Raw genomic sequence first — 15,573 nt, forward strand, 5'->3', positions numbered from 1 at the left:
TGCTGTTAATGATAATGCAGAGGATTTTCCCAAGGTTGCTGTTGACGCATATCCCCGGTAGTTAATGGGGTCAAATTTGTCTCCACTTTTGTGGATTGGGGTGGTCAGTCCTTGGTTCCAAATATTTGGAGAAGATGCCAGAGCTGAGGATGATGTTAAAGAGTTTAGGTATAGCCAACTGGAGTCTCTCTCTCTCTATCACTCTCCCACTCTCTCCCTCTCTAGAGGACGTTCAGCAGCAGTATGTTATCTTCAGTCAGAGAGGGTCACATCTCTCCAGTATATGTTTAATGTGTTTTGATCAGTGAACCAGCATGTACTGTATCTGTGTATGTATATGAACAATGTGTTGCACGTGAGCGTGTGCGTTTACATGTGAGCGTGTCTGTGTGTCTCTCTGCGTGCCAACACACGCCCTTGGCAAACCTCCAACAGAGCACATCTGGCACTTGAAAGACTCGGACCACAGAAGGTGATCGCCTGGCACAGGAACAAAGGGAGGAGAGAGAGAGAGAGATAGAGAGAGAGAGAGAGAGAGATAGAGAGAGAGACGGACGGACAGACATGGAGAGAGAGAGAGGATATTCAACAACTCCCTCTTCAGAAGACAAGAAGACATGTCAGGTTTCTAACTAATAGAAAAGCACTAAAGCATCTTGGTTAGGAGAATAACCTCTCATCCATTTTAAAGTAGAGAAACACTTCACTCTGACTTGCGTAACCATCATTGACCAGCCCCAGTCCGAGCCCCATGCAGTCCCAATCCCAGTCCCAGTCCCAGTCCGAGCCCCATGCAGTCCCAGTCCCAGTCCCAGTCCCAGCCCCAGCCCCAGTCCCAGCCCCATGCAGTCCCAATCCCAGTCCCAGCCCCAGTCCCAGCCCCAGTCCCAGTCCCAGTCCCAGTCCCAGTCCCAGCCCCAGTCCGAGCCCCATGCAGTCCAAATCCCAGTCCCAGTCCCAGTCCCAGTCCCAGCCCCAGTCTGAGCCCCATGCAGTCCCAATCCCAGTCCCAGTCCCAGTCCCAGTCCCAGTCCCAGCCACATGCAGTCCCAGTCCCAGTCCCAGTCCCAGCCCCAGTCCGAGCCCCATGCAGTCCCAGCCCCAGTCCCAGTCCCAGCCCCAGTCCTAGCCCCAGTCCCAGTCCCAGTCCAAGTCCCAGCCCCAGTCCCAGTCCCAGCCCCAGCCCCAGTCCCAGTCCAAGCCCCAGTCACAGTCCCAGTCACAGTCCCAGTCCCAGCCCCATGCAGTCCCAGTCCCAGTCCCAGCCCCATGCAGTCCCAGTCCCAGTCCCAGTCCAAGCCCCAGTCCGAGCCCCATGCAGTCCCAGTCCCAGTCCCAGTCCCAGTCCCAGTCCCAGCCCCAGCCCCAGTCCAAGTCCCAGCCCCAGTCCCAGCCCCAGTCCCAGCCCCAGTCCCAGCCCCAGCCCCAGTCCCAGTCCCAGCCCCAGTCCCAGTCCCAGCCCCAGTCCCAGCCCCAGTCCAAGTCCCAGTCCAAGTCCCAGCCCCAGCCCCAGCCCCAGTCCCAGCCCCAGTCCCAGTCCCAGTCCCAGCCCCATGCAGCCCTTTGCAGCCCCCAGCCCCCAGTCATGTGGGATCATATACTGTATGGTTGGAGGGTTAGTCAGCTAGACCCAGGCCAGATGGTTCAATCCTGTAAGTGCCCATTGAGATAGCGATGCCACTCAGAGGCTGTACCACAAAACCCATCCTGATTAGGCCCCACAACAGCCCATGTGCATGCCACTGTGACGTCTGGGCTGCTGGCAGAGAGTGGTGTGTGTGTGTGTGTGTGTGTGTGTGTGTGTGTGTGTGTGTGTGTGTGTGTGTGTGTGTGTGTGTGTGTGTGTGTGTGTGTGTGTGTTGTGTTTGTGTGTGTGTTGTGTGTGTGTGTGTTGTGTGTGTGTGTGTTTGCCTCTGTGTGTGTGTGTGTGTGTGTGTGTGTGTGTGTGTGTGTGTGTGTGTGTGTGTGTGTGTGTGTGTGTGTGTGTGTGTGTGTGTGTGTGTGTGTGTGCGTGTGTGTGTGTGTGTTTGCGTGTGGGTGTGTGTGTGTGTGTGTGTGTGGTCTGGCGACGCTACGAAACATCCAGATGACAGATGAGAGTCTTCAATCAGAAGCTCCTTTGGCTCCTTCTCTGCGTTTGTGTGGCTCTCTGTCACGGAGGTCAGGGAGGTCACACAGAAACTCAGGGGAAGGAGAGGAGGTGAGGGGAGGGGAAGGGAGAAGAAGAGGAGGTGAGGAGGAGGGGAGGAGAGGAGAGGAGGAGAGGAAAGAGGAGGAGAGGAGAAATACATACATACTTAAACGCACACGGTGGACAGTTTCCTCTCTCTATTACCCTGTTTAAATAGAACTCTCTGTTTCCTCTATTACCCTGTTTAAATAGAACTCTCTGTTTCCTCTCTCTATTACCCTGTTTAAATAGTACTCTCTGTTTCCTCTCTCTATTACCCTGTTTAAATAGTACTCTCTGTTTCCTCTCTCTATTACCCTGTTTAAATAGAACTCTCTGTTTCCTCTATTACCCTGTTTAAATAGTACTCTCTGTTTCCTCTATTACCCTGTTTAAATAGTACTCTCTGTTTCCTCTCTCTATTACCCTGTTTAAATAGAACTCTCTGTTTCCTCTATTACCCTGTTTAAATAGAACTCTCTGTTTCCTCTCTCTATTACCCTGTTTAAATAGTACTCTCTGTTTCCTCTCTCTATTACCCTGTTTAAATAGTACTCTCTGTTTCCTCTCTCTATTACCCTGTTTAAATAGAACTCTCTGTTTCCTCTCTCTATTACCCTGTTTAAATAGAACTCTCTGTTTCCTCTCTCTATTACCCTGTTTAAATAGAACTCTCTGTTTCCTCTCTCTATTACCCTGTTTAAATAGTACTCTCTGTTTCCTCTCTCTATTACCCTGTTTAAATAGTACTCTCTGTTTCCTCTATTACCCTGTTTAAATAGAACTCTCTGTTTCCTCTATTACCCTGTTTAAATAGAACTCTCTGTTTCCTCTATTACCCTGTCTAAATAGTACTCTCTGTTTCCTCTCTCTATTACCCTGTTTAAATAGAACTCTCTGTTTCCTCTATTACCCTGTCTAAATAGTACTCTCTGTTTCCTCTCTCTATTACCCTGTTTAAATAGAACTCTCTGTTTCCTCTATTACCCTGTCTAAATAGTACTCTCTGTTTCCTCTCTCTATTACCCTGTTTAAATAGTACTCTCTGTTTCCTCTATTACCCTGTCTAAATAGTACTCTCTGTTTCCTCTCTCTATTACCCTGTTTAAATAGTACTCTCTGTTTCCTCTCTCTATTACCCTGTTTAAATAGAACTCTCTGTTTCCTCTCTCTATTACCCTGTTTAAATAGTACTCTCTGTTTCCTCTCTCTATTACCCTGTTTAAATAGAACTCTCTGTTTCCTCTCTCTATTACCCTGTTTAAATAGAACTCTCTGTTACCTCTCTCTATTACCCTGTTTAAATAGAACTCTCTGTTACCTCTCTCTATTACCCTGTTTAAATAGAACTCTCTGTTTCCTCTATTACCCTGTTTAAATAGAACTCTCTGTTTCCTCTATTACCCTGTTTAAATAGAACTCTCTGTTTCCTCTATTACCCTGTTTAAATAGAACTCTCTGTTTCCTCTATTACCCTGTTTAAATAGAACTCTCTGTTTCCTCTCTCCATTACCCTGTTTAAATAGAACTCTCTGTTTCCTCTCTCTATTACCCTGTTTAAATAGAACTCTCTGTTTCCTCTATTACCCTGTTTAAATAGAACTCTCTGTTTCCTCTATTACCCTGTTTAAATAGTACTCTCTGTTTCCTCTCTCTATTACCCTGTTTAAATAGAACTCTCTGTTTCCTCTATTACCCTGTCTAAATAGTACTCTCTGTTTCCTCTCTCTATTACCCTGTTTAAATAGAACTCTCTGTTTCCTCTCTCTATTACCCTGTTTAAATAGAACTCTCTGTTTCCTCTCTCTATTACCCTGTTTAAATAGAACTCTCTGTTTCCTCTCTCTATTACCCTGTTTAAATAGAACTCTCCGTTTCCTCTCTCTATTACCCTGTTTAAATAGAACTCTCCTTTTCCTCTATTACCCTGTTTAAATAGAACTCTCTGTTTCCTCTCTCTATTACCCCGTTTAAATAGAACTCTCTGTTTCCTCTCTCTATTACCCTGTTTAAATAGAACTCTCTGTTTCCTCTCTCTATTACCCTGTTTAAATAGAACTCTCCGTTTCCTCTCTCTATTACCCTGTTTAAATAGAACTCTCCGTTTCCTCTATTACCCTGTTTAAATAGAACTCTCCGTTTCCTCTCTCTATTACCCTGTTTAAATAGAACTCTCTGTTTCCTCTATTACCCTGTTTAAATAGTACTCTCTGTTTCCTCTCTCTATTACCCTGTTTAAATAGAACTCTCTGTTACCTCTCTCTATTACCCTGTTTAAATAGAACTCTCTGTTTCCTCTCTCTATTACCCTGTTTAAATAGAACTCTCTGTTTCCTCTCTCTATTACCCTGTTTAAATAGAACTCTCTGTTTCCTCTCTCTATTACCCTGTTTAAATAGAACTCTCTGTTTCCTCTCTCTATTACCCTGTTTAAATAGAACTCTCTGTTTCCTCTCTCTATTACCCTGTTTAAATAGAACTCTCTGTTTCCTCTCTCTATTACCCTGTTTAAATAGAACTCTCCGTTTCCTCTCTCTATTACCCTGTTTAAATAGAACTCTCTGTTTCCTCTCTCTATTACCCTGTTTAAATAGAACTCTCTGTTTCCTCTCTCTATTACCCTGTTTAAATAGTACTATCTGTTTCCTCTCTCTATTGCCAAGTTTAAATATAACTCTCTGTTTCCTCTCTCTATTACCCTGTTTAAATAGAACTCTCTGTTTCCTCTCTCTATTACCCTGTTTAAATAGAACTCTCTGTTTCCTCTCTCTATTACCCTGCTTAAATAGTACTCTCTGTTTCCTCTCTCTATTGCCCTGTTTAAATAGTACTCTCTGTTTCCTCTATTACCCTGTTTAAATAGTACTCTCTATTTCCTCTCTCTATTACCCTGTTTAAATAGTACTCTCTGTTTCCTCTCTCTATTACCCTGTTTAAATAGAACTCTCCGTTTCCTCTATTACCCTGTTTAAATAGAACTCTCCGTTTCCTCTCTCTATTACCCTGTTTAAATAGTACTCTCTGTTTCCTCTCTCTATTACCCTGTTTAAATAGAACTCTCTGTTTCCTCTCTCTATAATCCTGTTTAAATAGTACTCTCTGTTTCCTCTATTACCCTGTTTAAATAGTACTCTCTGTTTCCTCTCTCTATTACCCTGTTTAAATAGAACTCTCTGTTTCCTCTATTACCCTGTTTAAATAGTACTCTCTGTTTCCTCTCTCTATTACCCTGTTTAAATCGTACTCTCTGTTTCCTCTCTCTATTACCCTGTTTAAATAGTACTCTCCGTTTCCTCTCTCTATTACCCTGTTTAAATAGTACTCTCTGTTTCCTCTCTCTATTACCCTGTTTAAATCGTACTCTCTGTTTCCTCTCTCTATTACCCTGTTTAAATAGAACTCTCTGTTTCCTCTCTCTATTACCCTGTTTAAATAGTACTCTCTGTTTCCTCTATTACCCTGTTTAAATAGTACTCTCTGTTTCCTCTATTACCCTGTTTAAATTGAACTCTCCGTTTCCTCTCTCTTTTACCCTGTTTAAATAGTACTCTCCGTTTCCTCTATTACCCTGTTTAAATAGTACTCTCCGTTTCCTCTCTCTATTACCCTGTTTAAGTAGTACTCTCCGTTTCCTCTATTACCCTGTTTAAATAGAACTCGACTATAAAAGCTTCATTACGATTAGACATGTAACCCATCTTCAAACACTCATGCACACACACACACACACACACACACACACACACACACACACACACACACACACACACACACACACACACACACACACACAGAGAGAGAGAACCTCTCCTTTTAATATCAAAACATTTAGAAAAAATAATGAATTTGAATGCAGAAGTGAATCACTGCCAGAAATAACAGCCTCAGTTAGAATTGGTTTCTCTCCTCCCTTCTATTACCACTTAACCACTATGTAAATGCACCTCTTTTGAGGACACAATATCTTGTTCTACTGAAGCAAAGTCAATTAAAACATTGCCTGAGAGCAGAGGGGAAGGTGGGGGAGTGTGAAGAGGGTGTTGAAGATCTATACGTCTGGATGAGATGCTGCTGGGGCCTCTGTGCCAAATGGAAACCTGTTCTATATGTCTGGATGAGAGGCTGCTGGGGCCTCTGTCCCAAATGGAAACCTGTTCTATATGTCTGGATGAGAGGCTGCTGGGGCCTCTGTCCCAAATGGAATCCTGTTCTATATGTCTGGATGAGAGGCTGCTGGGGCCTCTGTCCCAAATGGAATCCTGTTCTATATGTCTGGATGAGAGGCTGCTGGGGCCTCTGTCCCAAATGGAAACCTGTTCTATATGTCTGGATGAGAGGCTGCTGGGGCCTCTGTCCCAAATGGAATCCTGTTCTATATGTCTGGATGAGAGGCTGCTGGGGCCTCTGTCCCAAATGGAATCCTGTTCTATATGTCTGGATGAGAGGCTGCTGGGGCCTCTGTCCCAAATGGAAACCTGTTCTATATGTCTGGATGAGAGGCTGCTGGGGCCTCTGTCCCAAATGGAATCCTGTTCTATATGTCTGGATGAGAGGCTGCTGGGGCCTCTGTCCCAAATGGAAACCTGTTCTATATGTCTGGATGAGAGGCTGCTGGGGCCTCTGTCCCAAATGGAAACCTGTTCTATATGTCTGGATGAGAGGCTGCTGGGGCCTCTGTCCCAAATGGAAACCTGTTCTATATGTCTGGATGAGAGGCTGCTGGGGCCTCTGTCCCAAATGGAATCCTGTTCTATATGTCTGGATGAGAGGCTGCTGGGGCCTCTGTGCCAAATGGAAACCTGTTCTATATGTCTGGATGAGAGGCTGCTGGGGCCTGGTTGTCAGTTGGGCCGCATCTGAGGAGGAACTGATCTGCACCTCTTAACCTCCTGCCCAATGCACGACCATATTAGAGACACACATTTCCCTCAGACCCACAAAGAATAAGAAAACACATTTGATGTTTGATAAACTCCCATATCTACTGGGTGAAATTCCACAGTGTGACGTCACAGCAGCAAGATGTGTGACCTGTTGTCACAAAGAAAAGGTCAACCAGTGAAGAACAAACACCATTGTAAACACAACCCATATTTAAGCTTATTTATTTTCCCTTTTGTACTTTAACTATTTGCCGACAATATGACATCTGAAATGTCTTTATTATTTTGGAACTTTTGTGAGTGTGATGTTTACTGTTCACTTTCTATTGTTTATTTCACTTGTTTTGGCAATGTAAACATATGTTTCCCATGAAAATAAAGCCTGTTGAATTGAATTGAATTGAGAGATAGAGACAGAGACAGAGACAGAGAGAGAGAGATAGAGAGAGAGAGAGAGAGAGGGAGAGAGGGAATGAAAGAGAGAGCGAATGAAAGAGAGAGAGAGAGAGAGAGAGAGAGAGAGAGACAGAGGGAGAGAGGGAATGAAAGAGAGAGAGAGAGAGAGCGAGAGAAAGAGACAGAAAGAGACAGACAGAGAGAGAGAGAAAAAATGAGAGAGAGAGAGAGAGAGAGAGAGAGAGAGAGAGAGAGAGAGAGAGAGAGAGAGAGAAATAGAGAGAGCGAGAGAGAGAAAGGGGGAATAAAAGAGAGAGAGAGAGAGAGATTGAATGAGAGAGAGAGAGAGAGAGAGAGAGAGAGAGAGAGAAGGTGAAAGAGAGGTCCCCCCCCACCCCCCAGTCCACGACCCCCTACTGTAATAATGTCTGCCTCTTCCTGCCCTGTTCCTTCCCAGCATTGACAGGAGATCAATACAGCGCTGTTCACCTTCCACGGCATCAGGCCAACCTGTCAGAGACAGAGTGACGGATGGAGAGATGATGGAGGAGGGGGAAGCGGAGGGGGGTAGAGGGATGGAGGGAGGACTGGACCCCCCCCCCCCCTCCCTGGCGGTAGTAAACAACAGGAATTGAATCATTTGGAACAGAGAGGTCAGGCTAGGTTAATGAGGCCTGAGCTGATGATGATGTGCATGGTTGAATGATCCGTACACTAACCATTGGACAGATTAATGGTTGAATGACAGGGAGCTGCAGAGGTCAACAGTGAACAGTGATAAACTAACTCCATCAAGTGACATGACGAGTTGATACTAAATGTAAAATATGATTAAAATATCGATATAAATTTAACAGTTACACAGATTTGGACAAGTCTCAGTAAAATAAAGCTTTGTGTTGTCACAGTAGAACTGAAGAACCACAATACACTAACGGTCAACAGTTTTACAACACCTACTCATTCAAGGGTTTAGAACACCTACTCATTCAAAGGTTTAGAACACCTACTCATTCAAGGGTTTAGAACACCTACTCATTCAAAGGTTTAGAACACCTACTCATTCAAGGGTTTAGAACACCTACTCATTCAAAGATCTAGAACACCTACTCATTCAAGGGTTTAGAACACCTACTCATTCAAAGATCTAGAACACCTACTCATTCAAAGGTTTAGAACACCTACTCATTCAAAGATTTAGAACACCTACTCATTCAAAGATTTAGAACACCTACTCATTCAAAGATTTAGAACACCTACTCATTCAAAGATCTAGAACACCTACTCATTCAAAGGTTTAGAACACCTACTCATTCAAAGGTTTAGAACACCTACTCATTCAAAGATTTTTTCCCTATATAATGGCACGATCCACCCTAATCCCTATATAATGGCACAATCCACCCTAATCCCTATATAATGGTATGATCCACCCTAATCCCTATATAATGGTACGATCCACCCTAATCCCTATATAATGGCAAGATCCACCCTAATCCCTATATAATGGCACGATACACCCTAATCCCTATATAATGGTACGATCCACCTAATCCCTATATAATGGTACGATCCACCCTAATCCCTATATAATGGTACGATCCACCTTAATCCCTATATAATGGCACGATCCACCCTAATCCCTATATAATGGTACGATCCACCCTAATCCCTATATAATGGTACGATCCACCCTAATCCCTATATAATGGTACGATCCACCCTAATCCCTATATAATGGCAAGATCCACCCTAATACCTATATAATGGCACGATCCACCCTAATCCCTATATAATGGTACGATCCACCCTAATCCCTATATAATGGTACGATCCACCCTAATCCCTATATAATGGCAAGATCCACCCTAATCCCTATATAATGGCAAGATCCACCCTAATCCCTATATAATGGCAAGATCCACCCTAATCCCTATATAATGGCAAGATCCACCCTAATCCCTGTGTAATGGCAAGATCCACCCTAATCCCTGTGTAATGGCAAGATCCACCCTAATCCCTGTGTAATGGCAAGATCCACCCTAATCCCTGTGTAATGGCAAGATCCACCCTAATCCCTGTGTAATGGCAAGATCCACCCTAATCCCTATATCATGCCAAAATCCACCCTAATCCCTAAATAATGGCAAAATGGTTCCCAAATCCCTATATTATGGCAAAATCCACCCTAATCCCGCTGGGCCCTGGTCTAAAGTAGTGCACTGAGAAACAGTTTCCATTTGGGACGCAACAATGTATGTTCTTCACATCACAAGAGACAAAGGTAGAATAAACAGGAAGATATACAGGAACAGATGGAGAAAGAGAAATCAGAGATAGAGAGAGAGAGAGAGAGAGAGAGAGAGAGAGAGAGAGAGACAGAGAGGGAGAGAGAGACAGAGAGAGAGAGAGAGAGAGAGAGAGAGAGAGAGAGAGAGAGAGAGAGAGAGAGAGGCTATGAAGAATCTTCAATCAGACTAGCAGGCCTCTCAACTATTATAGGGAATTGAAGGCCTGATATCAAGGGCCCTTGTGGAGACATCACCATCACTCACTGACACACACCACAGTACACTATGCAGGCCCATATGGTAGGCTTTCACACACACACACACACACACACACACACACACACACACACACACACACACACACACACACACACACACACACACACACACACACACACACACACACACACACACACACACACACGCACCACCCCACACAGCACACCACACACCACCCCACACCAACCCACACCACACACCACACAGCACACCACACAACACCCCACACCACCCCACACCCCCCCCCCCCACACACACACACACACACACACACACACACACACACACACACACACACACACACACCACCCCACACCAAACAGCCCATCACACCACGTAGCACCACACATCCCACCCACACACACACACAAACAAACACACGCACACACACAAACACACACACCACTCCACACCACACAGCACATCACACCACACAACACCACACAGCACACCACACAGCACACCACATCACACAACACAGCACCACACAACACCACACAACATCACACAACACCACACAACACCACACCACACAACACAACACCACACAACACCACATCACACAACACCACACAGCACCACACCACACAACACCACACCACACCACACAACACCACACAACACACCACACACCACACAGCACACCACACACCACCCCACACCACACACCGTACACACCACACACCACACCAACACCAACACCATACCACACACCACCACACACCACCACACACCACACCAACACCACCACACACCACACCAACACCATACCACACACCACAGACACCACACACCACATCACACCACACCAAACACACTCTACACACCACACACATACTCAAACACAGGCTGTGGTTCTGTTTCAGAGAGAGAGACCAGACAGGCTGTGGTTCTTTCAGAGAGAGAGACACCAGACAGGCTGTGGTTCTTTCAGAGAGAGAGACACCAGACAGGCTTTGGTTCTGTTTCAGAGAGAGAGAGACACCAGACAGGCTGTGGTTCTTTCAGAGAGAGAGACACCAGACAGGCTTTGGTTCTGTTTCAGAGAGAGACACCAGACAGGCTGTGGTTCTGTTTCAGAGAGAGAGAGACCAGACAGGCTGTGGTTCTGTTTCAGAGAGAGAGAGACCAGACAGGCTGTGGTTCTGTTTCAGAGAGAGAGACACCAGACAGGCTGTGGTTCTGTTTCAGAGAGAGAGAACACCAGACAGGCTGTGGTTCTTTCGGAGAGAGAGACACCAGACAGGCTGTGGTTCTTTCGGAGAGAGAGACACCAGACAGGCTGTGGTTCTGTTTCAGAGAGAGACACCAGGCAGGCTGTGGTTCTGTTTCAGAGAGAGACACCAGGCAGGCTGTGGTTCTGTTTCAGAGAGAGAGAGAGACACCAGACAGGCTGTGGTTCTGTTTCAGAGAGAGAACACCAGCCAGGCTGTGGTTCTGTTTCAGAGAGAGAGACACCAGACAGGCTGTGGTTCTGTTTCAGAGAGAGACACCAGATAGGCTGTGGTTCTGTTTCAGAGAGAGACACCAGACAGGCTGTGGTTCTGTTTCAGAGAGAGAGAACACCAGCCAGGCTGTGGTTCTGTTTCAGAGAGAGAGACACCAGATAGGCTGTGGTTCTGTTTCAGAGAGAGAGAGACCAGACAGGTTGTGGTTCTGTTTCAGAGAGAGAGAACACCAGACAGGCTGTGGTTCTTTCGGAGAGAGAGACACCAGACAGGCTGTGGTTCTGTTTCAGAGAGAGACACCAGACAGGCTGTGGTTCTGTTTCAGAGAGAGAGAGAGACACCAGACAGGCTGTGGTTCTGTTTCAGAGAGAGAGAACACCAGCCAGGCTGTGGTTCTGTTTCAGAGAGAGAGACACCAGACAGGCTGTGGTTCTGTTTCAGAGAGAGACACCAGATAGGCTGTGGTTCTGTTTCAGAGAGAGAGACACCAGACAGGCTGTGGTTCTGTTTCAGAGAGAGACACCAGATAGGCTGTGGTTCTGTTTCAGAGAGAGAGACACCAGACAGGCTGTGGTTCTGTTTCAGAGAGAGACACAAGACAGGCTGTGGTTCTGTTTCAGAGAGAGAGAGACACCAGACTGGCTGTGGTTCTGTTTCAGAGAGAGAGACCAGACAGGCTGTGGTTCTGTTTCAGAGAGAGAGAACAGACAGGCTGTGGTTCTGTTTCAGAGAGAGAGAATAGACAGGCTGTGGTTCTGTTTCAGAGAGAGCGACAACAGATGTGTTCTGTAGTTGCAGATGAAAGATGCAGTAATGAGTTAGCAGTGTGTAAAGTAGTGCCTCACATCCTTCTACCCCACATGTCTGTCTGTGTGGTGCAGCAATCTGTAGGCCTTGCCCAGTCTGTAGGCCTGGCCCAGTCTCACCGTGCTGGGAGAACAGAGGAGGGAGGAAGCTGAAGGTCCAACTAGGACACTGTAATATAGGACACCACCATCACCAGCTTAGGATGCTAAGATAAAACCTGGGCAAGGTTACATAAGGAACGATCAGAGGAACGTCCTTAGTTCTAATAAGTGCACGATTCTGGCACTGTCCTGTTGTCCTGAAGAGACTAGTTCACTAGACTGGTTATGTTGTTAACAGTCCTGAAGAGACTAGTTCACTAGACTGGTTATGTTGTTAACAGTCCCGAAGAGACTAGTTCACTAGACTGGTTATGTTGTTAACAGTCCTGAAGAGACTAGTTCACTAGACTGGTTATGTTGTTAACAGTCCTGAAGAGACTAGTTCACTAGACGGGTTATGTTGTTAACAGTCCTGTAGAGACTAGTTCACTAGACTGGTTATGTTGTTAACAGTCCTGAAGAGACTAGTTCACTAGACTGGTTATGTTGTTAACAGTCCTGAAGAGACTAGTTCACTAGACTGGTTATGTTGTTAACAGTCCTGAAGAGACTAGTTCACTAGACTGGTTAACAGTCCTGAAGAGACTAGTTCAGTAGACTGGTTATGTTGTTAACAGTCCTGTAGAGACTAGTTCACTAGACTGGTTATGTTGTTAACAGTCCTGAAGAGACTAGTTCACTAGACTGGTTATGTTGTTAACAGTCCTGAAGAGACTAGTTCACTAGACTGGTTAACAGTCCTGAAGAGACTAGTTCACTAGACTGGTTATGTTGTTAACAGTCCTGAAGAGACTAGTTCACTAGACTGGTTATGTTGTTAACAGTCCTGAAGAGACTAGTTCACTAGACTGGTTAACAGTCCTGAAGAGACTAGTTCACTAGACTGGTTAACAGTCCTGAAGAGACTAGTTCACTAGACTGGTTATGTTGTTAACAGTCCTGAAGAGACTAGTTCACTAGACTGGTTATGTTGTTAACAGTCCTGTAGAGACTAGTTCACTAGACTGGTTAACAGTCCTGAAGAGACTAGTTCACTAGACTGGTTATGTTGTTAACAATACTGAAGAGACTAGTTCACTAGACTGGTTATGTTGTTAACAGTCCTGAAGAGACTAGTTCACTAGACTGGTTATGTTGTTAACAGTCCTGTAGAGACTAGTTCACTAGACTGGTTATGTTGTTAACAGTCCTGAAGAGACTAGTTCACTAGACTGGTTAACAGTCCTGAAGAGACTAGTTCACTAGACTGGTTAACAGTCCTGAAGAGACTAGTTCACTAGACTGGTTATGTTGTTAACAGTCCTGAAGAGACTAGTTCACTAGACTGGTTATGTTGTTAACAGTCCTGTAGAGACTAGTTCACTAGACTGGTTATGTTGTTAACAGTCCTGAAGAGACTAGTTCACTAGACTGGTTAACAGTCCTGAAGAGACTAGTTCACTAGACTGGTTAACAGTCCTGAAGAGACTAGTTCACTAGACTGGTTATGTTGTTAACAGTCCTGAAGAGACTAGTTCACTAGACTGGTTAACAGTCCTGAAGAGACTAGTTCACTAGACTGGTTATGTTCTTAACAGTCCTGAAGAGACTAGTTCACTAGACTGGTTAACAGTCCTGAAGAGACTAGTTCACTAGACTGGTTATGTTGTTAACAGTACTGAAGAGACTAGTTCACTAGACTGGTTATGTTGTTAACAGTCCTGAAGAGACTAGTTCACTAGACTGGTTATGTTGTTAACAGTCCTGAAGAGACTAGTTCACTAGACTGGTTATGTTGTTAACAGTCCTGTAGAGACTAGTTCACTAGACTGGTTAACAGTCCTGAAGAGACTAGTTCACTAGACTGGTTATGTTCTTAACAGTCCTGAAGAGACTAGTTCACTAGACTGGTCAACAGTCCTGAAGAGACTAGTTCACTAGACTGGTTATGTTCTTAACAGTCCTGAAGAGACTAGTTCACTAGACTGGTTATGTTGTTAACAGTCCTGAAGAGACTAGTTCACTAGACTGGTTAACAGTCCTGAAGAGACTAGTTCACAAGACTGGTTATGTTGTTAACAGTCCTGAAGAGACTAGTTCACTAGACTGGTTAACAGTCCTGAAGAGACTAGTTCACTAGACTGGTTATGTTGTTAACAGTCCTGAAGAGACTAGTTCACTAGACTGGTTATGTTGTTAACAGTCCTGAAGAGACTAGTTCACTAGACTGGTTATGTTGTTAACAGTCCTGAAGAGACTAGTTCACTAGACTGGTTAACAGTCCTGAAGAGACTAGTTCACTAGACTGGTTATGTTGTTAACAGTCCTGAAGAGACTAGTTCACTAGACTGGTTATGTTGTTAACAGTCCTGAAGAGACTAGTTCACTAGACTGGTTATGTTGTTAACAGTCCTGAAGAGACTAGTTCACTAGACTGGTTATGTTGTTAACAGTCCTGAAGAGACTAGTTCACTAGACTGGTTAACAGTCCCGAAGAGACTAGTTCACTAGACTGGTTATGTTGTTAACAGTCCTGAAGAGACTAGTTCACTAGACTGGTTATGTTGTTAACAGTCCTGAAGAGACTAGTTCACTAGACTGGTTATGTTGTTAACAGTCCTGAAGAGACTAGTTCACTAGACTGGTTAACAGTCCTGAAGAGACTAGTTCACAAGACTGGTTATGTTGTTAACATTCCTGAAGAGACTAGTTCACTAGACTGGTTAACAGTCCTGAAGAGACTAGTTCACTAGACTGGTTATGTTGTTAACAGTCCTGAAGAGACTAGTTCACTAGACTGGTTAACAGTCCCGAAGAGACTAGTTCACTAGACTGGTTATGTTGTTAACAGTCCTGAAGAGACTAGTTCACTAGACTGGTTATGTTGTTAACAGCCCTGAAGAGACTAGTTCACTAGACTGGTTATGTTGTTAACAGTCCTGAAGAGACTAGTTCACTAGACTGGTTAACAGTCCTGAAGAGACTAGTTCACTAGACTGGTTATGTTGTTAACAGTCCTGAAGAGACTAGTTCACTAGACTGGTTAACAGTCCTGAAGAGACTAGTTCACTAGACTGGTTATGTTGTTAACAGTCCTGAAGAGACTAGTTCACTAGACTGGTTATGTTGTTAACAGTCCTGAAGAGACTAGTTCACTAGACTGGTTAACAGTCCTGAAGAGACTAGTTCACTAGACTGGTTATGTTGTTAACAGTCCTG

Source organism: Oncorhynchus mykiss, chromosome 7 (genome assembly GCF_013265735.2).
Source record: "Oncorhynchus mykiss isolate Arlee chromosome 7, USDA_OmykA_1.1, whole genome shotgun sequence".
NCBI lineage: Eukaryota > Metazoa > Chordata > Actinopteri > Salmoniformes > Salmonidae > Oncorhynchus > Oncorhynchus mykiss.